The sequence below is a fragment of the Dendrobates tinctorius genome, unplaced genomic scaffold (genome assembly GCF_039654945.1).
Source record: "Dendrobates tinctorius isolate UK_male_01 unplaced genomic scaffold, ASM3965494v1 ptg000062l, whole genome shotgun sequence".
NCBI lineage: Eukaryota > Metazoa > Chordata > Amphibia > Anura > Dendrobatidae > Dendrobates > Dendrobates tinctorius.
Genome location: NW_027361730.1, coordinates 16,467,797 through 16,493,410, shown reverse-complemented (window position 1 = coordinate 16,493,410; position 25,614 = coordinate 16,467,797). Strand labels below are relative to the sequence as shown.

Genomic DNA, 25,614 nt, shown 5'->3' with positions numbered 1-25,614 from the left:
ATCTCTGTCACGGCACACTGCGTCAAACTGGTGGAGGGTGGGACAAAGTCTCAAACTGGACCATCAACACATATCCTACCCACGCCACGAATAGCGGGCCCAACCTCAATCAAGGTTTCCGCCTCATCATATACATCCAGTCTCCCCTCTTCCTCCTCCTCCGCCTTGTCATCCTATGCTGAATTACCCTCCACATCACTCCCAAGTTGCGAGCTGTGCAGCAGCGCATCGGCAAAGCGACAAAACGCTCTGCTGAAGCTGATCTGCTTAGGTGACACACCACACACTGCAGCAGAGCTTTGGCAAGGAATAAAACAACAGACCGATCAGTGGCTCTCCCCACTGCAACTCCAACCTGGTCTGGTTGTCTGCGACATTGGGCGTAACCTGGTGACAGCTTTAAAGCTCGGAAAGCTGGTACACGTGCTATGCATGGCTCACATGCTGAACTTGTTGGTGCAGAAATTTATAAAAACATACCCGGACTTGCCGTACCTACTTGAGAAGGTGCGCCGTATTTGCGCCCATTTCCGCCACTCCTCAACCGCTGTTGCCGGTCTTGCAGCGCTTCAAAAGCAATTTAATTTGCCAAACCACAGACTCATTTGCGACCTGTCAACACGGTGGAACTTAACATATCATATGTTGGCAAGGGTAAGTGAGCAGCAGAGTGCACTTTCTGAATACCAGCTTAAACATGCCCGTCACACTGAGACTCAGCCAAGTCACATAACAACTGTCGAGTGGGTGTGGATCGCTGATATTTGTGAGGTGCTTGATAACTTTGAGTACTGCACCAAGCTTGTGAGCGGTGATCAGGCTATTATCAACGTAACCATCCCTATGTTCTGTCTGCTGAAAAAATCACTGCAGAATCAAAAAATGGAATCTTTGCGTGCCCAGCGGCTGGGTATGGAGTAAGATTTCGCAATGGGTGATCCTACCCAGCCCAGCCAATATCATCAGGTAACATTGGGGGGATGAAGAGGATGATGAAAATGAGGAGGGAGAGGACTTCTTTTTCAGTGGTACCGAGGGGACACGTCATGCCACAGAGGGGAATCTAAACCCCAGCTTCATGTCTGTCCAGCATGGGTGGGCTGAAGAGGAGGAGGTGGAGGAGGAGAGTCAGTGTGAGGAGAGGATGGGTATTGTTCCTCCTTCAGGGGTCAAAGAAAATTTGCCTCTATGCAGCTTTGGCACACATGGCACACTTCATATCTGACTGTCTGTGCCAAGACCCTCGCGTAATTCACATTTTCAATAGCAACCTATACTGGTTGGCCACCTTTCTAGACCAAAAGTACAAGGACAAATTTCCTTCGCTACTGTTGTAGTCACCAAGGGGTTTCAAAATGGAATCCTTCAAGAAGGCCATTGTCGATAATTTGATGGCAACAGCACCCTCAGACACCACTGCTAGCAGAGATACCAGCTCTGTGCAACAGAATGCATTAATGGGGAGAAATACGCCAAGCAGGTCCAAAAGAGGTGGTGGTAAAATGTCCACAAACTGGGCCATCTTCAATAAACCGGTTCATCACCAAGGACTAGCTGGAACAGTAGCAATGTCAAGGAGGGAGAAGTTGAACAGGATCGTCAACGACTATCTAAGTGACCATGCCTGAGTCCTTCCTGATGCTTTTGTACCATTTAATTACTGGGTATCCAAGCTGCATAGTTGGTCCGACCTCTCCTTCTATGCCTTGGAGGAGCTGGCCTGCCTTGCTGCTAGTGTGATGTCAGAGCATGTTTTCAGTGCCGCTGGGGCAATCATCACAGATACACGCACATGGTTGACTACAGAGAATGCAGACAGGCTGACTCTGATAAAATTTAACAAGGACTGGATTTCGCAACAGTATTTAAGCCCTCTAGATGACAGTATCCCAACCTAAAGTCACCCAACACGTTTTTTTTTAAATTGGTGATCACATCCATCCCTGTTGTGAACTCATTTTCTGGTCTGCCTCTGGTTTCTGGTGAGGGAGCTGGTTGTGCTGACAGAGGAGTTGTGAGTTCTCCTTCCAGGCTCCCTCTGGTGGTGGCAGGAGGTAATGAAGCTGATCTAATTAACAGAGACCTGCCACCTGATAATGAGGAAGAGGATTGGACATCTGGAGTCTCAGACTGGATTTAAGACAGCTGACTCCCTATTCCCATGCTGGTGATTTTTTCCTGCCTCCTGAGGTCTTAGTTTCCAGCTGAGTTCCTGCCTTCTCAAGCTAAGTTGTCTTTGCTAATGTTCACATTTGATTTGGTTTGGTCTATTCAGTTTTTTGTGTGGTCAGCCAGCCCCGGCTGGGCTGTGCTGAATTTCCACTCTTATGTCACTGTATGTGCCAGTTTGCTTTTTGTCCCTTATTAGATTGGCCTCTTTTTGCTCTGTTCTCAGAATATGTCAGAGTGCTGATATAGTGGGTGAAGTCTAGTGACTTCAGGGTTTTTTTTTGCTATCAGAAGTGTTGTGTCACGGTCACGCGTGGCTGGACACAGTACCTCCAGCAGGGCGGATTTAAATGACACGCGTGACCCTGGATACACCGCCTCAAGTTGGGTGAATTTAAATAATAATAAAATGTGCAGCTGGATACGCTGCCTCCAACAGGCGAATTTCGGAAATACACGTATGTCTGGAAACCCCGCCTCCAGTAAGGCGAATTTAAACAATAAAAGGGAAAGCCTGGGTAACAATAACAATGGTGGCCCTGAGATAGGGAACGGGGAAGTGGAGACCTCCTGCACTCCCCTGAGCCAGTGTCTCTACACTCCTAAAGTTCCCTAGGCCGGTTCCACACCAGGCGCCACTCAGGATACCTTTAAACCCTAGCTCGCCCTCCACCTACCCCTTTCTAGTGTAATGGCCGGTGCGGAAACTAATACCACCACTGCACTAAGCACACATAAGAAAAAGAGACAAAACAGGGAAACACCACTTAGCTTTGCTCTGTTGCTTATGCTCCCAGCAACAGAGCCCACCACCTGCGTGCATCTTTTCCTCCGACTGGATCCAACACTATAGTGCAGCCTTGGAGCAAACAGAGTCCACCACCTGCGTGCATCTGTCCAGAAACAGAGTCCAGCAAATGAATCCAGCTTTCCAGCAAAAGAGTCCAGCATCTTGAGTCCAGCTTTCCAGCAACCGAGTCCAGCATCATGAGTGCAGCTCTACACCATAGCTGCCACTCCACCAAGCCATGCAAGAACTCCTTGCTGGCACCATAGCTGCAACTCCACCAAGCCATGCCAGCCCTCCTCACAGACACCATAGCTGCCACTCCAGGACTCTCACTGAGCTGCCCGGGACTCTCCTTCAGCTCCATCCTTCACCCAGGCTTGCTTGTAACTGAGGACTATCACCAACGTTGATTGCAACACCTGTGACTCTTTTATAGCAGAGTCAGCAATCACACCTGCATTAATCATGTGCACTAAACTAAAGAAACAGAGTGCAATGACGCTCACCACCACCGGGGGCAAACTTAGAACAAAGGACACCACAGTGCAATCATCCCAATGGCCACCGGGGGCAAAAACCAAACCTAAGCACAGAAAAAAAGGTTACCTGTGCTTTATCTCTGTCATATCCAACCTGTATCATGACATGTTGGACATTTTTGCAGGGTTTTTTGGCGTGGTAGCAGACAGTATCTTTCCTTTCCTGTCCTTTCTAGTTAGTGTGGGCCCCATCATTTGCTCAGCCTATTTTCCTACCTGTATTCGTGTTTTCATCTTGTCTCACCATCAATACATGTGTGGGGGCTGTCTATTCCTTTGGGGTCTGCTCTGGGGCAGTTTTAGATTTCCCCTTTTCTTGCTTTAGGCCTATTTAGTCCTCCGGCTGTGACGAGGCGTCTAGAATCATCGTAGGTACACTCCACGGCTGCTGTTAGTTGTGTGGTTAGGATCAGGGGTCTGCAATCTGCGTAGTTACCAACCTCTCTGGTTTTCTGTGACTTAGCTTGGTTTTGTTTTCCTCCTCGGTGACCCATTCATAACACATCCCATTCCCTTCCCATACAAGCCCCTTTTCTTCTTCTTACACATGTTTTCAAAACCTGCTTCTGACACATGTATCTCATGGTCCATAAGCTAAAAACAATGTTATGTTAATTAATATTTCCCATCGGAGGCACTTGTGATGAGAGTGAAACCCTTCTTCCTTCATCAACCATGCTATCATGCCCCTTGGGCTAATTTTTGGAGACACTATGACTTTGCCTGGACACTGGGCATGGCCACCTCTATGCTAGTGGTCCTGGCTTTATCATAATGGTTTGGCCCTTCAGACCTGCCTTGCTTCCTTCATCAACCATGATACAGCCCCTTGGGCTAATTTTTGGAGACACTATGGCTATGCCTGGACACTGGGCACGGCCACCTCTATGCTAGTAGTCCTAGCTTCATCATAATTGTTTGGCCCTTCAGACCTGTCTTTCTTCCTTCATGAACTATGATACAGCCCCATGGGCTAATTTTTGGACACACTATAGCTATGCCTGGACAATGGGCACTGCCACCTCTATGCTAGTAGTCCTGGCTTTATCATAATGGTTTGGCCCTTCAGACCTGCCTTGCTTCCTTCATCAACCATGATACAGCCCCTAGGGCTAATGTTTTGAAGACACTAAATCTATGCCTACACATTGGGCAGTGGCACAACAAGGACAGTAGTCTAAGCTTTATAATTGTGAATCCCTTGTGATGATGATGATGGGTGGCTTCTTCCTGTGTTAGCCATAACACAGCCCCTACCCCTAGGGCCGATTGCTCTTCTTACACCACTTACACACTTAACTGTCAGTAGATTGCCTCCATCATCACTCGCTCTAACGGTACTTCTGATATATCACTGGCACTGCGTAAGTGGCGTACGAGTCCCGCTCTTCTGCAAAAAAGCAAAGGACTTAAAATAGTGTTTGTACATTCTAGGTAAGCAGTGGTGTAAAAACAATTGTGCAGCCCCTGCCCAGGTGCCCCATGTTATATAAAATTTGTTTACAGCATACATTTTTTAACCCTCCGTCAGGAACAATATTCGCACTAACTCGTAATGGAACAATGTGCCTGTCAAGCGCAGGCTAGAAAAATGCCTAGAATATCTAATTTTCTCAATTTCAGTGATCTAAAAGTGATCAGAGACCTTCATAGGGATGTAATAAAAGACACTACACATTATCAGGTGCAAAACAAACCCATTTACTCAACATAAAAGTAATAACTTTGATATACACAAATTTCAAAACACCTGAGAAGTACACTTTCATTTGTAAGAAAATCTGCCTTATTTATATGAAATATCCACAAACCTTTCTCTATCCATTCATAAAACAAGCTAAATAAACAATAGTAATGACTAAAAACATTACATACCAACCTAATAATGTGTGATGTGTTCGGGACCAATGACCCTGAGAAGCCAGCACAGCTATATCTTCCTTCCTGAAGCTCTGCAGACCAACTGTGGTATCAGGTTTCACACAGCAGCTAGAGCCAGGAGACTATCTAGAGGGAGGGGGTTTCCTGAAAATCTGGTGAGAAGGGAGAAATGAAAGTAGAAGAGCTGCGCCTGTCAGATCCATTGTTCCTGACGGAGGGTTAACATTTACACATTTTTTAGCGTTTTACTCAGCCCCCAGACCGCTTTGAAGGGTCCAGCAGACAATTACTCGCATTTTCCATAAACTATCATTGGACTCGCTATTCGTACCGAATACCCGAGTATCAGGGTATACTCGGTACGAGTATAGCAAGTCCGAATACTTCAGTACTCGCTCCTCCCTACTGATTTGGTAAGATTTATTTTGCAAATTATGGTGGAAAATAAGTATTTGGTCATTAACAAAAGTTCTTCTCAATATTTTGTTATATATCCTTTGTTGGCAATGACAGAGGTCAAATGTTTTCTGTAAGTCTCCACAAGGTTGGCACACACTGTTGCTGGTATGTTGGTCCATTCCTCCATGAAGATCTCCTCTAGAGCAGTGATGTTTTGGGCCTGTCGCTGGGCAACACGGACTTTCAAATCTCTCCAAAGGTTTTCTAAGGGGTTGAGATCTGGAGACTGGCTAGGCCACTTCAGGACCTTCAAATGTTTATTACGAAGCCACTCCTTCGTTTCCCTGGCGGTGTGCTAGGGATCACTATCATGCAGAAAGACCCATTCATGTTTCATCTTCAGTGCCTTTGCTGATGGAAGGAGGTTTGAACTCAGAATCTCATGATACATGTACCCATTCATTCTTTCGTGTACACAGATTAGTTGTCCTGGTTCCTTTGCAGAGAAACAGCCCCAAAGCATGATGTTGCCACCCCCATGCTTCACAGTAGCAAAGGTGTTCTTTGGATGGAACTCAGCATTCCGTCTCCTCCAAACACAAGGAGTTATGTTTCTAGCAAACAGTTCTACTTTGGTTTCATCAGACCATATGACATTCTCCCAATACTTTTCTGGATAATTCAAATGATCTCTAGCAAACTTCAGACAGACCCAGACATGTACTGGCTTAAGCAGGAGGAAAAGTCTGGCACTGCAGGAGCTGAGTCCCTGGCGGCGTATTGTGTATGCAGGTCATTCACTATGTCCTACTGTGTGGTTCTGGGATTTTTGCTCTCCGTTCTCGTGATCATTTTGACCCCACGGGGTGAGATCTTGTGTGGAGCCCCAGATCGAGGGAGATTATCAGTGGTCTTGTATGTCTTCCATTTTCTTATTATTGCTCTCACAGGTGATTTCATCACATCAAACTGCTTGCCTATTATAGATTCAGTCTTCCCAGCCTGTTAAAGGGCTACAATTTTGTTTCTGGTGTCCTTCGACAGCTCTTTGGTCTTCATGTGGCGCCCCTGAGGGTTCAGTCGCTACAGAGATACTGCACCTCACCCAGAGGTGTGGTACCCCACTCTCAGGTAAGGAGGGAGCACCCCACAGGACTCCGACATTCGCACCCCACACATACTACAGTAGCAGGGACTCCTATCATCCCTGCTGGGTAGGAAAGGGGTTGGGGGTGGGTGGAGTGCAACAGAAGGAGATCGGGAAGAACAGTGCAGAGTTAGGCAGAACATGAAGAGAAAGTAAAAGTAACAGGCATGTGGTGAAGCAGCTCCCTGTCAGGAGGAGCTGTTGAAGGAAAGAGACAGAACGATGCTCCCAGAGGGGAGTAGAAGGGGTCTCAGGGGCAAGGGTAGTGCGGATGCCACCCATGGGGCCCGATCCAGTAGTGGAGAGACAAGGTCGCAGTGGGGTACTGGCCCCCTAGTCAAGTGGAATAATCATCAGACTCAGCTGGCAAGCCGGAGGCAGAGGCACCTTTAGGTGTTACAGCCACAAGCCACAGGTATCTTCACCGGAAAGGCAGCCAAAAAGGGAGCAAGGGAACGCAGAGAGAGAACGTTTCCCTACGGGGTTCACGGCAGCCGGCCTGTGAGGTGTTGGGTTGGAGAGGTGAGAAACCAGCACAGTAAGACGGCCAGGAAAGGCACACAATTAAAGGAGTCCTGGAAATGTGCATCCCGGTCTATCTGGGAATTTGCTGGAGCCCTCACCTGGAGGACACGGTACCAAGCGGGCATGTGGGCTGCACCCGGAACTGTGAGTAAAGCTTTGAAAATGCACTTGTGGCGCCCCTGAGGGTTCAGTCGCCACAGAGGTACTGCACCTCCTCCTGAGGTGTTGTACCCCACTATCCAGGTAAGGTGGAGACACCTGAAGCAGACCAGTAGTGTAGCAGAGCAACCTTTGTGGCTCCCTGCTTGGAACACGAAGAGTCCTGGGAGGTGGGTGGAGCTTAGACTGCACAAGAGAGCGGAAGAATATTAGGAAAAGGTCAGTTGGTGAGAGAAGATTCCCTGAGAGGGATGGAGTGAAGGAAGTGCTGCAGCAGACTCCTGTGACCTGGAGCTGCTGGCACAGGAAAGAGCCATAGAAAGCCTGATTCTTCAGAAGGAAGATAGTTTAGTACGGAACATAAGGAGAAGAAGAGAACTAAGGACTAGGGTCAGAGCAGAGCCCTTCCTCAAGTTTGAAGCGCATGGCTGGGGTCCGGTCCCCGAGGTTGTATGGATACTGATGTTCCTGCAGCAGAAACTGGAGGAATGGTAGTCGTCACCACTTTATTCCCATCTAAGACTTGGGGGCACAACAGCAACGTGGGTGAGCCGGGACATGATAGCAAGGAGTCCCCGAAGCAGGCTACAGCTGTCTGCCGTACAAGTAGAGTTCTAAGTAACATCAAGAAGGAGGAACTTGAGTTTAATACGCAACTACAAGTACTTCAGATTAGGCGCTAGTGTGGAGACGTTCAGAGAAGGCACATGTTGGACGAGTGCTGGAAAGGTGTACTTTACCTTGCCTGGGAGTTGGCTGAGGCCCTGACCTGGAGGAAACGGCTCCGAAGTGGGCATCTGTGTGCACCAGACTGTGAGTAAAGCCTTGGAAATACATGCCCTGGTGTCCTCCACTTATTCTCGCGCCTTACACCCGGCTCTGCTACATCTACTTCTTTACACCATCTCCCCACTTGCTAACCTTATCTACACTGCCCTGGGACTACAGTTCCACCTGTGGGGAGCTTCACCATCATTGCTGCACCACACCATCTGTCCCAGAGAAGCAACCCTGCAGCGCTGGTCAAACTGACCAGAAACCACAGGTGGCGTTACGAATCACCTCAACAACTTTATCCCCATCACTCTACCCCTTTTACATTGACCGCCTGAGGCCACGGACCGGGTCACTGCCACTGTGACATCTCCCATTGAAGTCAACGGGCCCAGCACCAAGTACCCCACGGTCTCTGGGGGCGAGTCACACTCTGTTGTGTCCTCTAATTATTCCTGCATCACCTCTCCAGCTCTACTACATCTAACATCATCAAACACAGCATCTTCTCTATAACAACTGCCCTGGGACAAAGCTCTGCCTGTGGAGAGTTATACCAACTCTGCTGCATCACCATCAGTCCCAGAGGATCTGCCCTGCAGCGCTGGTCACCTCTGACCAGAAACCACAGATGGTGTCACAAACTTTATTACAAACTCATTAATCCCTTGTAAATATCCCCTTTTATTGGACGCCCGGGCCACGGACCGGGTCACTGCCGCTGTGACACATCCCTTTAAGAACCGGCCCGGTACCGAGTACCCCACTGCTCCATTCACCATAGTGGAGTTTGGAGTGTGACTGTTTAAGGTTGTGGACAGGTGTCTTTTATACTGTTTAACAGGTGCCATTACTACAGGTAATGAGTGGAGGACAGATGAGCCTCTTAAAGAAGATGTTACAGGTCTGTGAGAGCCAAACATCTTGCATGTTTGTATGTGACCAAATAATTATTTTCCACCATAATTTGCAAAATAAATTTTGCCAAATCAGACAAGGTGATTTTCTGGATTTGTTTTCTCATTTTGACTCTCATAGTTGTGGTCTACCTATGATGTCAATTACGGGCCTCTCTCATCTTTTTAAGTGGGAGAACTTGCACAATTGGTGGCTGATTAAATACTTTTTTCTCCATTATATATTTTGTATTTGTCACTGAGGAAGAAAAGCTTTACGTATTCTGCATATATTTGCAGCATGTGCAGACGGTGTGTCCACACTTATACGACCCTTTCGCTGCTAGCCAGGTTTTATTAGAATTTATATATTCATTTAGATATAAACTTGATAATATCGCCATTTGTGGGAGTTTTTCTGGTTTGCATAATATAGACTTGAGCTTTTTATGTTGAAAAAGTATAGAGATCTGTTCTCTAATAAGTGAGCTAATCACTTCAAACTGGGGCTACTGTATATGTTCATATGAATGTCACTGGATTATTTTCAGATTTTTTATCCACTGTTGGCAATTCTCAATCTTTCAGCAAGTCATCTCAATCTTTTTCATTCACCATACTTTATTCTCTATCCAGTGTCCATTGTAGATAATGTTGTGCTTGTAGTCTGCTTTTTACTGCTTGCAATTCCATTTTGTATTGAGTTTCCAGAGTACAGTTGCGTTTATACCTAAAAACCTCACCCAGAGGGATATTATTCACAACCTTTTTAGAATGGGAGCAGTTTGCGTATAATAAACAGTTTGGAGATCACTACACTCATATCTTGATCAAAAATAAGTGAAATATCAAAAAAATGTACTTTTTTTCCCTGATGATTTTGGGTGAATTTTAAGTTTAAATTATTAATATTATTGATGTGAGACCAAAAAAAAATAGGATGCCAATACCTCTAGTCCATTCTATATTATGAGCAGGTTGTCTATAAAACGATTATACCACCTGATATGGGAGGAGAAAGAAATGGTATCCAAGAGAAAAAAAAAATCCTTCCAGTATACCATATAAATGTTGGATAAAGATGGGCAGTAGCCTGCCCCATCAACGCAACTTGTTATTGTAAATAAAATTCCCAGTTGAATGAAAAATAATTGTGGCCATAAAAATAAAATCCTGAATTTGTGGTTGATATGTACTATATTTTTAAGGTGGTAACTAGAGTTGCGCGAAACAGGTCGGTCAGATTCAAAAATCACCGACTTTCGCCAAAGTCGGGCCCCGCCGATCGAAACCCGACCTTAGCGTGAGGTCGGCCATGAGGTCGCCAATCAGCGCGCCAAAGTCGCGTTTCAAATTATGCTTTCAGCGCCTTTTCTCACCCAATGATGGAGGACACACACTGTGGGCAACGCGATGACATGTGCAGCGGCCAGCACCATCCTTTAGAGAAGGGCATTGAAGTGATTGGCTGGCTTTGTGTGGCGTCACAGTGGGTATAAAAGGCTGTGAACGCCGACTGCCATCTTACTTCTGCCGATCTTACAATAGGGAGAGGTGCTGCTGCTGATTCTGAACAGGGAGAGCATTAGGCAGGGAAGAAGAAAAAAAAACTGCTTCTGTTGATAGCGCTTTTCACTGTACAGTGTGCAGTGAAAGGGGAGGATTTTTGTTGTGTGCAGCAGCGCTGGTGGTGATTAGGCTGCCTTTTAAGGCTACCTGCTAGCTTCATTGCAGTGTGCACACTGCTGTTCAAACTGCTTTTTTCAAAGCACTCCAAATTTTATTATTTTGTCCTGGTGAGTTACTGAGCGTTCATTTTTTCACACACCGTCTAGCGGTGTACGCTCCTCACACACTACTGTGTACCGGCTGGTATCACGGACAAATAGAAGCTATCTGGGTGTGACTCTGAAAGAAAAAGGCGAGGAGTTTGTCTGATTTTTCCAGACCTACACCTTAGAGTTGTGTCCGTTTTTCAAACAGTTTCCTATATCTGCTGTTTGATTACAGTCAAAACTAGACAGAGACAGCGTGTGTCAGTCCGTATACAAATACACGGAGCTTGACAATTTTCCATACAGACACCGTCTAGCGGTGTACGCTCCTCACACACTACCGTGTACTGGCTTGTTTCACGGACAAATAGAAGCTATCTGGGTGTGACTCTGGAAGAAAAAGCCGAGGAGTTTGTCCGTTTTTCCAGACCTACACCTTAGAGTCGTGTCCGTTTTTCAAACAGTTTCATATATCTGCTGTTTGATGACGGACTAAACTAGACAGAGACAGTGTGTGTCAGTCCGTATATAAATACACGGAGCTTGACAATTTTACATACACACACCATACAGCGGTGTATGCTCCTCACACACTACCATGTACCGCCTTCTAGCACAGACAAATAGAAGATACGTGTGTGTGACTCTGAAAAAAAAATGAGGAGTTTTTCCAGACCTACATCTCAGAGTCATGTCCGTTTTTCAAACAGTTTCGTATATCTGCTGTTTGATGACGGTCAAAACTAGACAGAGACAGCGTGTGTCAGTCCGTATACAAATACACGGAGCTTGACAATTTTCCTTACACACATCGTATAGAGCTGTCCGATTCTCCAACAGTATTGTATATCTGCCGTTCGCATTACAGTCACTTTTATACCTAGTCAGCCTGTGTGTGTGACACTCCGTAAATACATATACGGAGATTGTTAGTTGCACAAAAATCATATACAGCTGTACACTTCTGATACAGTTCGGTATATCTGCTTGTTGAATTACGGTCCAATACATACTGTGAGAGCGTCTGTGACTAACATAATATATACGTTGATTTAATTTGTTTAATACACCTTACACAGCTGGACGCTCCTCATACAGTACCATCTCTCTGCTGGTATTTTTGGTACATTTTCCCAAACATGAGGAAGTATGGTGGAAGAGGCCGCGGCGTGGGCAGGGGGGCGCAGCTGGTACTGATGGTGGAGGTGCATCGGCTGGTTCTGGCAAAAGCACAATAGCAGCTAAGGCAGGAGGTGTTGAGCCTGCGTCATCCTCTGGCCCAAGAAGGCCGGTAAGGTTGCCTTTTCTTGGAGTAGGAAAACTGCTTTTAAAGCCGGAGCATCAGGAACAGGTTTTGGCGTACATTGCCGAAACAGCCACCAGCTCTATTGCCTCCTCTTCTGAACGGTCGAAACCCGCAAGCACAGAGTCGTCAGTGCAGGGTTCTGGTCATAAAAAACCCCTTTCCTTGTGTCCTTCACCCCCACCAAAAGTTAAGGATGCGGCAGCCCACACTTCAGATTACTCTATGGAGCTCTTTTCACATACCATGCCTGGGTTATCCAGTCAAATCCTAAATTCCCCAGTCCGAGATGAATCTTACATGGAGTGCACTGATGCACAGCCACTGCTAGATAATTCTGCTGGTACATTGACCCACTGCACTACACTGCCCTCGCAGTCTATTGAGCCAGAATCTGACCCTGATGAAACCCAGGTGCCCCTTCCCGCATACTATACCACCTTACACGGTGACACATAGGACGGTAAAGAGGAAGGTGCAGATGACTTTGAAGAGGAGGTCATGGATGACCCAGTTCTGGACCCGGATTGGCATCCATTGGGGGAGGAGGGTGGCGCTGGCAATAGTTCAGATAAGGAGAAGGATCCGCAGCAGGCATTGACATCGCAGCAGCGGTTATCTAGCAGGTCCGTAGCTGTCCTAAAACATGGAACAAAAGCTAAAAGAGTTGCAGGACGGCTTGACCAGACGGTCAACTTAGCACAGCGTGCAAGGACAGAAAATGTTTACCATAGTAGGAAGAGTGCAGTGTGGCACTTCTTTGTCCAAAATCCTACTGATGAGGCAAAGGTTACCTGTAAGAAGTGCGGAAGGACCTTTAGCCGAGGTAAACAACTCAGAAATTTGAATACCAGTTGCATGCTTAGACATTTAATCAACATGCACTTGCAAGCGTGGACGGACTACAAAACCTCTGGTAGCACATGTGCACCTGCTCCGACTGAAGGTAGCCAACAATACTCCATCGCTACCCCCACTGTAAGACAACTGCCACCATTAAGCACACCACCAGCACTAAATGTGGAGGTGTCGTCGCAAGGCAAAAGCACTCAGGGAATCACAATGATTTTGCAACACAACACTGAATCTAGCCCATCACCACCGATACCATCACCAACCCCCTCTCACTCCATCCGGTCCACCGCTACTTCCCTCATATGCAGCTCTCCAGTCCAGCTCACCCTACCAGAAACTCTGAGTAGGACAAGAAAGTACTCATCCTCTCATCCGCGTACACTGTGTTTGAACGCCTACATTGCGAAACTAATCTCATTAGAGATGATGCCCTACAGTTTGGTTGAAAGCGAAGCTTTCCACGACCTCAAGGCCTACACTGTCTCACGCTATGACCTATCCAGTCGGCACATCTTTTCTCGAAAAGCCATCCCTGCCCTCCACTGGCATGTGAAAGACCGTATTGTCCATGCACTAAAACAGTCAGTGAGTGGAAAGGTGCACCTCACAATGGATGCATGGACCAGTAGGCATGGCCAGGGCCATTACGTGTCCATCACTGCTCACTGGGTTAATGTGGTGGATGCAGGCTCCACTGGGGACAGCGACGGTGGAACAGTCCCATGATATAGGAAACAGTTGGCTGTAGGCATTCGCTCCTCCTCCTCCTCGTCTATCAGCGAAAGCTCGTCCACAGAGCGCAGTCACACGAGCACTACATCCGCAGCTGGCAGTGTTGCACACGAGGTATCCCACTATCGAACAGCTAGTGGTAAGCGTCAGCAGGCTGTGTTAAAGATGATGTCTTTGGGCGACAACAGACACACCGCGGAGGTACTGACCGACTACTTGCAGCGACAAACAGAGTCATGGCTGGGCAGTCTACATCTTGAGGCAGGCAAGGTAGTCAATGATAATGGCCGTAAAGTGCCTCGGTTTTCCTCCTCTTCCTCAGACTTTCCCAATTACGCCCTTTGCAGCAGCTGAATGTCCATCCAACACATCTACATATGCCAATTTTTAAACCTCCCTAACTGGGCTGCCCACCCCTCCCCCAATGGCTGGGGTCAAGACCTGGCACACCCGGGCAAGTGCCGTTGCTCTGAACAGGTGGATGGGCCCACTGATGGCCGACGGCAATGGCACAGGGCCCCTCATAGTACAATACAGTGTCTCAGAGGGTGGGAGGGCCCATTCGCCGTCAGACACACCAGTGTACTATGAGGGGCCCTGTGCCAGTACCGTCGACCACGATTGTGCCCCCCTGCTTGGTCATGGCCACAGCACTTGCAAGTTGCAATACTTACCTCTCCCTGCTCCACCGCTGTGTAGTCTGGGCAGTTAAATCCTTCACAGGGACGGCCACTAGAAATTTGGTGTATTGATCAATGATGGTTAAGATGCACAGTAGCTATGGCCTGTCCTGCTGGCCTCTACCTTCAGATGATCAATGGCTACCATTTGAAATGGACGTCAACTTACAAGCGGATGCAGTGGTGGTTTATGATCACCTTTCACAGTTGTGATAGTCACAGACGTGTGACATTCCTGCCACCATTTTTCAATGTCTCCTCTCATGCCAATCCAATAGAATCGCCTACGGCCCGTGGCTTCTGTCTTTTGCACCCCAAAATGACCAGACACATCATGATAGGCAGTGAGGACCATGGGTACATCTTTCCCTGTGATCACAATTTGATGGAGACGAGTAACGGTGATGTGATCCACGCTACTGCGATAAAGCAATCCTTTCTTCACAAAGAACCTTTTTCGCTTTCTCCACAGACACAGTAATTGAGGGTCTGCAGCGCCTCTGCAACATCTACTGGGAGGATTTCCCGCGATGAGTAATTCCAAAATTTCTGCTAACACTCGACTTTGTGTCTATACTTGTATCCATGTAGTTTCCAGTAGCAGAGATTCTTGACTAGCTTACTGAGATTGAAATATATACGAAGATTTAAAAGTACCACAACACTGTATACTGGTGTACGCTATGAATACCTTTCCCTTTTTCAACTTTTTTAATTATGGTGTAATACATAGTGAGCCTGTGAGTGTCTGTGTCTGACTCCGGAAATATAGACAGAAATTTAACCCTAGACTGGACACACCTGGTATGTGCTGATACAGTACCTTGTTTAAAAAATTTGTATTAAGGTATCATCTGTAGGATAACCAACTGTGGGGGGGACCCTCTTCTTGCCGCAGACAAACATGAGACTGAGACAGAGTTTGTATTGAACAGGTCCGTTTTTAGTGCCCATCATTCTGTCGACAACAGCATTTCACCACAGCCATTTCACATTTCTCTGTACACAGGCCCCTGTACCTTCTCTTCCTTTGTAACTATAATTGTGGCATCCTCTGTGGCTCTTCCACTGTGGCTGGCCTAGGCCCAACCACCACAGCGCTGCACCAGTCTGAACACACCGTCCGTATGATAGCCCCAGGCCATCTTCGTCTGCGGCTAGCGTCCTCTGGGCCACCCCCCCGTGACCGCCTCAACTGTCAGTCCTCTCTGGAGCCTTTCCACTGTTTCTATTTCCTCAGCAGAACTTCCTCTTTACTGTGCTCCCTTCGCTGACTGACTCTTCCAGAACCTTCCCTCAGCCTTTTATACTTCCAGTTCTGGTAACTCCTCCCAACATCACCTAACAGTTTCTCTGACCAATGGCAGTTTTTCAGTCCCACTCCTACACTCTCCACTGCCCTCCAATGGGCAAGCTAAAACATTGCACCCTTACTCTTTATCTTAGCGGTTTCACACCTACACTGTGCTACACCTCTGCTTCTCACTACAGGCTGGTTTGTCTGTAAGTCCAGCTTCCCTACATCATCCATAGTGAGTGAGCGTGTGTGGGTTATGCCTTCTATATTTACGGTGAATCGTAGAAACAAATTTTTACACTATACTCGATACAGCTTGTATCTTGTTATACAGTACCTTTGCTCGACATTTAGCATTACGGTCAAATCCATACTGTGTAAGCGTCTGAGAGTGACTACGGGACTATTTAAACGGAGATTTCAATTGTACCCTAAAAAATATATACTTGCTATCTTGTTATCCAGGATCTTTTTTACAACATTTTTTATTATGGTCAAAACCAAACTGAGTGAGCGTCTGAGGGTGACTACGGAAATATATACTGATATTTTTAATTTGGCCAACACTGTATACAGCAGAACACTTCTGATACAGTAACCTTTTTAGCTATTTAGATTCTGGTGTAATCCATAATGAGCCTGTAAACGTCTGTCTGTTACTCCGGCAATATATTTGAACTTTAAGATTACCCCAACACTGTATACAGCTGTACGCTTGTGTTACATAAACCATTTACAGCTTTTCATATTCTTGTGTAATCCATACTGGGCCTGATAGCGTTTTTGTCTGCCTCCTGAAATGTATTCGGAGAATCAGAATGTTTACACTATACTATATATACCTTGTATCTGGTGATATTGTACCCTTTTTCAACTTGTTATTTTATTGGGTAATCCATACTGAGCCTGTGAGCATCTGAGTATGCCTCATGAAATATATATGGAGATTTACTGTCATCCATAGACTGTATAGAGCTGTACGCTTCTGATACAGTACATATATCTGCTCGTATTTTAGGTCCATTTTCAAAAACATGAGGAAGTATGGTGGAAGAGGACACGGATGTGGGAGTGGAGGGCCACCTGGTACTGATGGTGGTGGTGCATCTGCTGGTAGTGCCAAAAACAAAATAGCAGCTAAGGCAGGAGGTGTTGAGCCAGCATCATGGTGTAGCTCTGGAAGGCCTGTACGGCTCCCTTTTCTGGAAGTAGGTAGACTGCTTTTAAAGCCGGAGTATCAGGAACTGTTTGTGGCTTACATTGCTGAAACAGCCTCCACCTCTATCGCCTCCTCTTCTGAAGTTGTAAAAAATGCAAGCACTGAGTTGTAACTGCAGGCTTCTGGTCAGGAGCAACCCCTTTCCTTGTGTCCTTCACCCACACCAAAAGTGAAGGATGTGGAAGCACACACCACAGATTACTCCATGGAGGTCTTTTCACATACCATGCCTGGGTTGATTAAAAATAGGGTCCATCATGTACTGGAGCAATGTAAATGGGGCAGATCAGACACTGGAGCAGCATCTAAGGGGCCCATTATACACAGGAGCATTACAAATGGGCCCATTATATATGGAGCATTATTGGAGCCCATCATACACTGGAGCATCGTCCATGAGGCCCATCATGTACTGGAGCAATGTAAATGGGGCAGATCAGACACTGGAGCAGCATCTCTGGAGCATTACAAATGGGGCCCATTATATATGGAGCATTATTGGAGCCCATCATACACTGGAGCATCATCCATGAGGCCCATCATGTACTGGAGCAATGTAAATGGGGCAGATCAGACACTGGAGCAGCATCTAAGGGGCCCATTATACACTGGAGCATTACAAATGGGGCCCATTATATATGGAGCATTATGTGGAGCTCATCAGATACTGTATGGAACATTATATGTGACTAATTATTTGGTATGGAGAAATATATGGGGCTCATTATTCTGTATGGCACACAATGTGGTGGCCATAACACTGTATGGAGTAATATACTGTCCTGTTTTTGAGCTATTGTACAATTTAAAATAGATCAGTCATGTCATGTAAGCAGTGAAGTATTTGTCATTGTACTATACCTATATTTCTGTGCCGTATCGGAGCATCATGAGTTGTGGTATGTGTTAAAGGGGCAGACTGACACTCTTTGGCCCAGGGCATATGAAAACCTGGAGCCAGCCCAACCCCCCCACAACTTTAGCCAAATATCCCCCAGTTTTCAATGTGTAACTATTATTAGGAAGTAAATTAAGGTTGACAAGCTTCAGTTATAAGAATTGATGTTTTTGCCATTGAAATGGGCACTGTAGGTGTGTTTACTGTCTTCCACTCCCTGCCGACTTTCCTTCCCCATTGACTTGCATTGGGTTTCATGTTTCAGTCGGCCTCCGACTTTTCCCTATAGTCGGCCGATTTTGTTCGACCCGACTTTTGCGAAAGTCGGGTTTCATGAAACCCGACTCGACCCGAAAAAAGGCAAAGTCGCTCATTTCTAGTGGTAACGTAAGGCTTCTATTGCCAGTACATGGGGAATATAAGGATATAGAGGTATCGCATCACATGTCATTCAAGAGCTGGTTACTGGCCATTTTGTTTTATCTAAAGAGACTATTACATGTTTTGTGTCCCTAACAAAACTAAGAAGTCAAGCTACAAAAGGTTGCAGGTAGAGGTCAATCCAGGTACTAAGGTTTTCACCTAAGGTGCCTTTAATTTGGTTTTCACCATAGAAAAAATCTGTGAAATGCTATCAAAAGAAAAATTTTCACTGACCAAAGCACTATATCAATATTACGGTAGTTTATATAAAACTTAACTTTTAATAATTAGTATAACATAAAAAAGAAACAAACATACAATCATACGGCCAACAAGACTGCTTCTGCTGTTTGGCTATAATAAAGAAATCCAAGGTTTCCCTAATGTCCAACTGTTAATCCTCTACCTTGCTGTGGAGGTTGGCACCCTAGGACCTGCGCAGTGGTGTCCCCGCTCAATGTAGACTTTCCCTAATAAGCCCTAGTAGGCCCTAAAGTGAAGGAGAGGAAAAGAGTCAGACAGCAGACACAACGATTCAGAAAAATCATGCAAGGTGAAAAATCATAGAAATGTACTGGGTATATTCAGATTGATGGAATAAGGTGCAAAAAATTACATCTGCATATATTGCACATATCCCAAAAAATATTTTAATAATAGACAAATAGCCACGATAATAATAATGATTGCACCTATTCCCAAGTACATTGCACTGCAGAAAATGATGAGATCACCAGGTAACTAAAAAAAAATAAATAAATAAATAACAATACAAAATAATCCTCAAAAAATTAAAAAATTGAAAAAATGTCAGAAATAATAAGGATATCCACTAACATCAAAATTTGATGTCAGTGGATATAATAATAATAATAATAATAATCTTTATTTATATAGCGCCAACATATTCCGCAGCGCTTTACAGTTTAACAGTTTCAAAACACAAGTCATAAGTAACAACGTTAACAATACAGTAATTAAAGTAAAATAAGACGACTCTGCTCGTGAGATAGCCTTATTATTTCTGACTTTTTTCTATTTTTTCATTTTTTGAGTATATTTTTGTATTTTCTTGAGTTACCTGGTGCTCTAACTCATTGAGCAGGAACGCCACTTCACAGGTCCTAGGGTATCAACCTCCACAGCAAGGTAGGGGATTAACAGTTGGACATTAGGGATACCTTGCACTTCTTTATTAAAGCCAAACAGCAGAAGCAAATCAGCAGCAGTTGTGTGTTTCTTTTTTATAATATACTAATTATTACCGTATTTTTCTGACTATAAGACGCACTGGACTATAAGACACATCCCAAATTTTCAGAAGGAAGGTAGGGAAAAAAATTATTGTGTTATATGGGGGTCCGTCTTCAGCTTACCGGGGGGATCAGCAGCGCTGGTGGAGCGTGCTCACAGGGGTGTTTGGTGGTCCAGTGGATATGACTCACAACCCAGGCTGGTGCACAAGATTCGGCAGTGCTCTGCCTTGTGGGGGCTGCGCCAGCATCTTGTGAATGCCCAGAGGCCCCACACATCCATTGCATTGATGCGGTGGCCTCCAGGAATTAGGCAGCCGAGGGCGGCGCATGATCAGATTGAGATCTCGTCCTGAACTCTCGAAACACGAGATCTCAGGATGAGACCTTGTTTCTGGGATCTCAATCTAAGCATGCGGCGGCCATTTTCCCAGAGGCCACTGCATCGCAGCAATGGATATGTGGGGCCTCTGGGCTTTCACAAGATGCTGGTGCAGCCCCCGCACCACAGAGCACTGCTGAACCTGCCACACCAGCCTGGGAAGGGAGTGTGATAATCGCCCTGCAGCGTTGGACCGCCGCAGAATCACCCCACTCCTGCTGCTGCCACATTAGTTGTAAGTATATTCCGACTATAAGACGCACCCCCATTTTCTCCCAAAAAATTTTTGGGAAAAAATTTATGTTATAGTCTGAAAAATACGGTAAAAGTTAAGTTTTATCTAAACTAATAATGATATAGTGCTTGGTCGGTTATAATTTTGCCTATGAATTGGTCTAAGAGGGGGAGCGAGAAGATTTTTGTGCACCTTTGGCAGGGACTAAAAAATTGGGATAATGAGAAATTATACATAGAGATTTTCAGATAACTTTTTATCTAAACCACCCATTTTCACACCCTCCTAAAGTAGCTCGAATAATTGGTTTTGAAAAACAGTGGTGGGATTGCAATGCAATTTACAGTATATATCCTGATCATCAAGCTTTAGTAAATTCACTTTTTCATATAACCTGGCATTCAAAATAACAACCACCCCTCCTTTGTCTGCTTTTCTGATGAGGTCTTTATTATTACTCAGTTCTCTTAACGTTGATTGTTCTGCAGATGTCAGATTATTAGAGTGAAAGTGTTGCGATTTAATCCTTTGTTTAAATGATATTAGTTCAACCTCAATAATATCCTGGAAAGTATCAAGTATGGGAGGTCTCGATGCAACAGGATAATAGTATGTTTTTTGTAATACAAGACTGATTCAAATTCCAAGATTGCATTTTGTTCAGAAAATGTCCCAATTTTAGGCAGGGCTGCCACTAGGAATTTCAGGGCCCCATACCGGAAAAATTTTCAGGGCCCCCTTGAGACTCCGCCCAGGCACCTCCGCAGCCCTGCCTCCACCCCTCGAACTGTCCACAGTCCCACTGCTTTCTCTTGTAATCTTGTAAAAACTCCACTTCTAACCAATCACACATTAGCGGTTCCCATCTCCAGATCACACATATAGCCAGCATCTCTCGATTGGCCAAAATATTTTTTAAATCTGCCACCACGATAAGGTAGACTCTTTTGGCTGGGCCCAACTCTACTCTAACCTATTAAGCATTTGTTAAAATATCCAATACAATTTAGGTATATTTTTATTTATTTTTCAATTTTTCAATTTTTTAAATGGCCAATAAAATCACATTCAATGGGGCAAATACCACCGCACCATGTCCAGACCACATATTACCACCACATGGTGACCAATAATACCACATACAAGGAACAAATACAGCCACACCATGACCAGACCACATATTATCACCACAGTAACAGAATAATAGCACATACAAGGGACAAATACTACCACACCATGACCAGACCACATATTACCACCACATGGTGACTGAATATTACAATAGTGATCATTAATAAAAAACAACACAATAGTATTACCATAAGTGGCATTATACACAGGAGATCTGTACTTAGTATGCAGTGTCTGTGTACAGTTAATACAATGATCACCCGTGACATTAGACACAGGACCTCTGTATATAGTGCCAGTGTACAGGTAATACAGTGATCACTGATGACATTGTACACAGGAACTCTGTATATAGTGTATAGTGTATATAGTGACTCACCAGTGATGTCTCTAGGTGAAGTCCTTCAGCTTTGCTTTTCATCTTTCATCCCGCACAGACCGCCATCACATCTTTCAGCCGGGACTTGTCTCTGCAGGAAATAACACAGTTATCTAGAGCTCTGCTTGCAGAACACATTGCTTAATTTTTTTCCCAACTTCAGGTGACCATGGCGGCCATTTTGAAGTCGCTCATTTTGGATCCAACTTTATTTTTTCCAATTGGAAGAGGGTCATGTGACACATCAAACTTATTGAAAATTTCACAAGGAAAACAATGGTGTGCTTGGTTTTAACGTAACTTTATTCTTTCAAGAGTTATTTAGAGGTTCTCCCAGGCAACTATAGGCCGGTGAGTCTGACTTCTATACCAGGAAAGATCTTTGAACAAATTATTAATCAACTTGTATGTCAGTACCTGGATAAGAATGAAGTGATTAAACAGGGTCAGCATGGGTTTGTAACTAATAAGTCATGTCAGACTAACTTAATTTCCTTCTATGAAGGAATCATTGATTGGGTGGATCAAGGAAATGCTGTAGATATAGTATATCTTGACTTCAGCAAAGCATTTGACAAAGTATCTCATGCAATCCTTATTGAAAAAATGACAAGGAATGGACAACTGTTAGGTGGATTCATAGCTGGCTTAGTGATCGGACCCAAAGAGTGGTCATAAATGGCTGCACATCCAGTTGGAAGAATGTCTCAAGTGGGGTACCACAGGGCTCTGTCTTGGGCCCTGTATTGTTCAACATCTTTATCAATGATTTAGATGAAGGAATTGAGGGTAAACTGATTAAATTTGCTGATGACACAAAGCTAGGAGGGATAGCTAATACTAGAGAAGAGAGAGAGAGGATTCAAAAAGATATAAATAAACTGGAGCAGTGGGAAGCAACTATCAGAATGGTTTTTAACAGGGAAAAATGCAAAGTACTACATCTGGGCAATAAAAATGAAAAGCATATACAGAATGGGAGGAATAGGGCTAAGCAACAGCACATGTGAAAAAGACTTGGGTATACTAATAGATCACAGACTGAATATGAGTCAACAGTGTGATGCAGCTGCAAAAAAGGCAAATGCAATTCTAGGATGTATTAACAGAAGCATACAGTCTAGATCACGTGAAGTCATTATTGCCTTCTACTCCTCTTTGGTCAGACCTCATCTGGAATATTGTGTCCAGTTTTGGGCACCACATTTTAAAAAAGACATCAACAAACTGGAGCAAGTTCAGAAAAGAGCGACCAGAATGGTGACCGGTCTGCAAACCCTGTCTTATGAGGAAAGGTTGCAGGATTTGGGAATGTTTAGTTTGCAAAAGAGAAGACTGAGAGGAGACTTAATAGCTGTCTACAAATATCTAAAGGGCTGTCACATTGTAGAAGGATCATCTTTATTCTCATTTGCACAAGGAAAGACTAGAAGCAATGGGATGAAACTGAATGGGAGGAGACACAGATTAGATATTAGAAAAAACTTTTTGACAGTTAGAGTGATCAATGAGTGGAACAGGCTGCCACGAGAAGTGGTGAGTTCTCCTTCAATGGAAGTCTTCAAACAGAGGCTGGACAGACATCTGACTGGGATGATTTAGCGAATCCTGCTTTGAGCAGGGGGTTGGACCAGATTGCCCAGGAGGTCCCTTCCAACTCTACGATTCTATGATTCTATGATTCTTTGTTTGCAGCCATTGACATGTTGCAGAGGTTAACACGTAAGGAGAATAGAAATTGTGTTGATGTCTGGTGAACGCAGTACCCAGCTCATTGCAGCAGTTTTCAATGCAAGACACCCTACACAAGAAAACTGTCACCATTCCTGTTTCTTTTAGTTGTATCCATTTAAATGGCCCACCCAAAAAAGTTTGCCTCATCACTGAACATAATGTTCTGTGTAAACTGAGGCTCCTGTTCCAATTTTTGTTTTGCCCATTCTGCAAATTCAGCGTGCCGATCTGGGTCATCCTTGTTGAGATGCTGCAGCAGCTGGATTTTGAAAGGGTGCCATTTGTGAGTAGCTAATATCCGCTGAAGGGATGTTCAAATGATGCCAGATCGGCGCGCTGAATTTGCAGAATGGGCAAAGCAAAAATTGGAACAGGACCCTCAGTTTACACAGAACATTATGTGCAGTGATGAGGAAAACATTTTTGGGTGGGCCATTTATATGGATACACCTAAATAAAATGGGAATGGTGACAGTTTTCTTGCATAGGGTGTCTTGCATTGAAATCTGCTGCAATGAGCCGGGTACTGCATTCACCAGACAGCAACACAATTTCTATCTGCTCCTCACGTGTTAACCTCTGTGACATGTCAATGGCTGTAAACAAAGAGAAACTTGTAAATCCCATGCTGGCCCTGTGTATCTAATTTCTGGCTGCAGCCATATGTTCTCCCATCCTGCCCTCATGAGTATCCATTCTGCCCCCATATGATCACCCGATTCTGCCCCATGATCCTGCCGCCCCATCTGTCTCCATCATAACTATCCTGCCCCATGATCCTGCACCATGTGTCTCCCATCCTACCCCTCTGTCTCCCATCCTGCCCCCTGTATCACCCATCCTGCCCCCTGTGTCTCACATCCTGCCCCCTGTGTTACCCATCCTGCCCCCTGTGTTACCCATCCTGTCCCTTGTGTTACTCATCCTGCCCCCTGTGTCTCACATCCTGCTCCATGTCTCCTATACTGCCCCGTGTCTCCTATTTTGCCCCCTGTGTCTCCCATATTGCCCCTTGTGACACACATCCTGCCTCCTGTGTCTACCATCCTGCCCCGTGTCTCACATCCTGCCCCCTGTGTCTCACATTCTGCCCCGTGTCTCCCATCCTGCCCCCTGCATGTCTCCCATCCTGCCCCAGGATTGCCGCTTTCAATAAAAATAAATCTTTTCTCTTACCTAGCCACGCTCCTGTGGCGAAGCTCACTCCACGACATTTAAGCGTGCACTCGCCGGCGAATGACAATGACGTCATACGCCGGCGACGTGCGCACTGACGTGAGCTGCCAGCCTCAGAATGGCTGGCAGCTTTTAACTATTTACGTGTGGGCCAGGGCCCGCACAGCAATAGAGATTAACTGAACCTTTGTCTCGGGTGCAGGTTCAGTTTCAGAATCCTGCTGCTAGGGCCCGATGAGCAGATGATACGGGGCCCAATGTGGGCCCCCTCTGCCCACCGGGCCCCATACGCCAGTCAGGGCAGTAATGCCCTGATGGTGGCCCTGTGTGTAAGACCTGGTTTAATTATACCTGACATTGCTTTGAGTCTCCTCAGGAATTGCTCCTATCACATCAGCTGGTATGTCCAGGATATGACTAGGTCTAGTGCAATGACTAAAGACATGTATTTAAAGCACGTCTGCCAGAGCTTTTAACCTCACAAGTGGTGGTGGGTGAGGTGCGTTTGTGGACTATAATGGCTATTTCAATAAATGCTTGTAAATTTACCAGATCCGCCTGCTGCTATAATTCTTCTTGTCTCTACTAACCCCTTATGAACCGCAGTCTCCGTACAGTCGACTCCCAGCAGGTGAGCTGACTTTGAAGATTTCTCTCATGTTTTTTTTTATATGAGCCTTGTGGTACGGTGTCTTACCCTACTGAAAGTGTTATTCTGCCTTTGTTGTACACCTGTCATGAAGGGATAAACTTTGTCAAGCATAATATTTAGCAAAGTCTTACTAAATATCAGTCCAAATGTCTATCATTGGGTGCCAGGGAAACATTTCCCACACCACTGATCCCCTGAATATGGAATGATG

The 25,614-nt window shown here is 45.3% G+C and overlaps 1 protein-coding gene across 3 annotated transcripts in view; it reads right to left on the bottom strand.

Moving 5' to 3' along the window:
- Positions 1-25,614, bottom strand: part of LOC141092952 (TRPM8 channel-associated factor homolog) — a 168,347-nt gene that overhangs the window by 119,567 nt on the left and 23,166 nt on the right. The gene's annotated exons all lie outside the window — the stretch shown is intronic.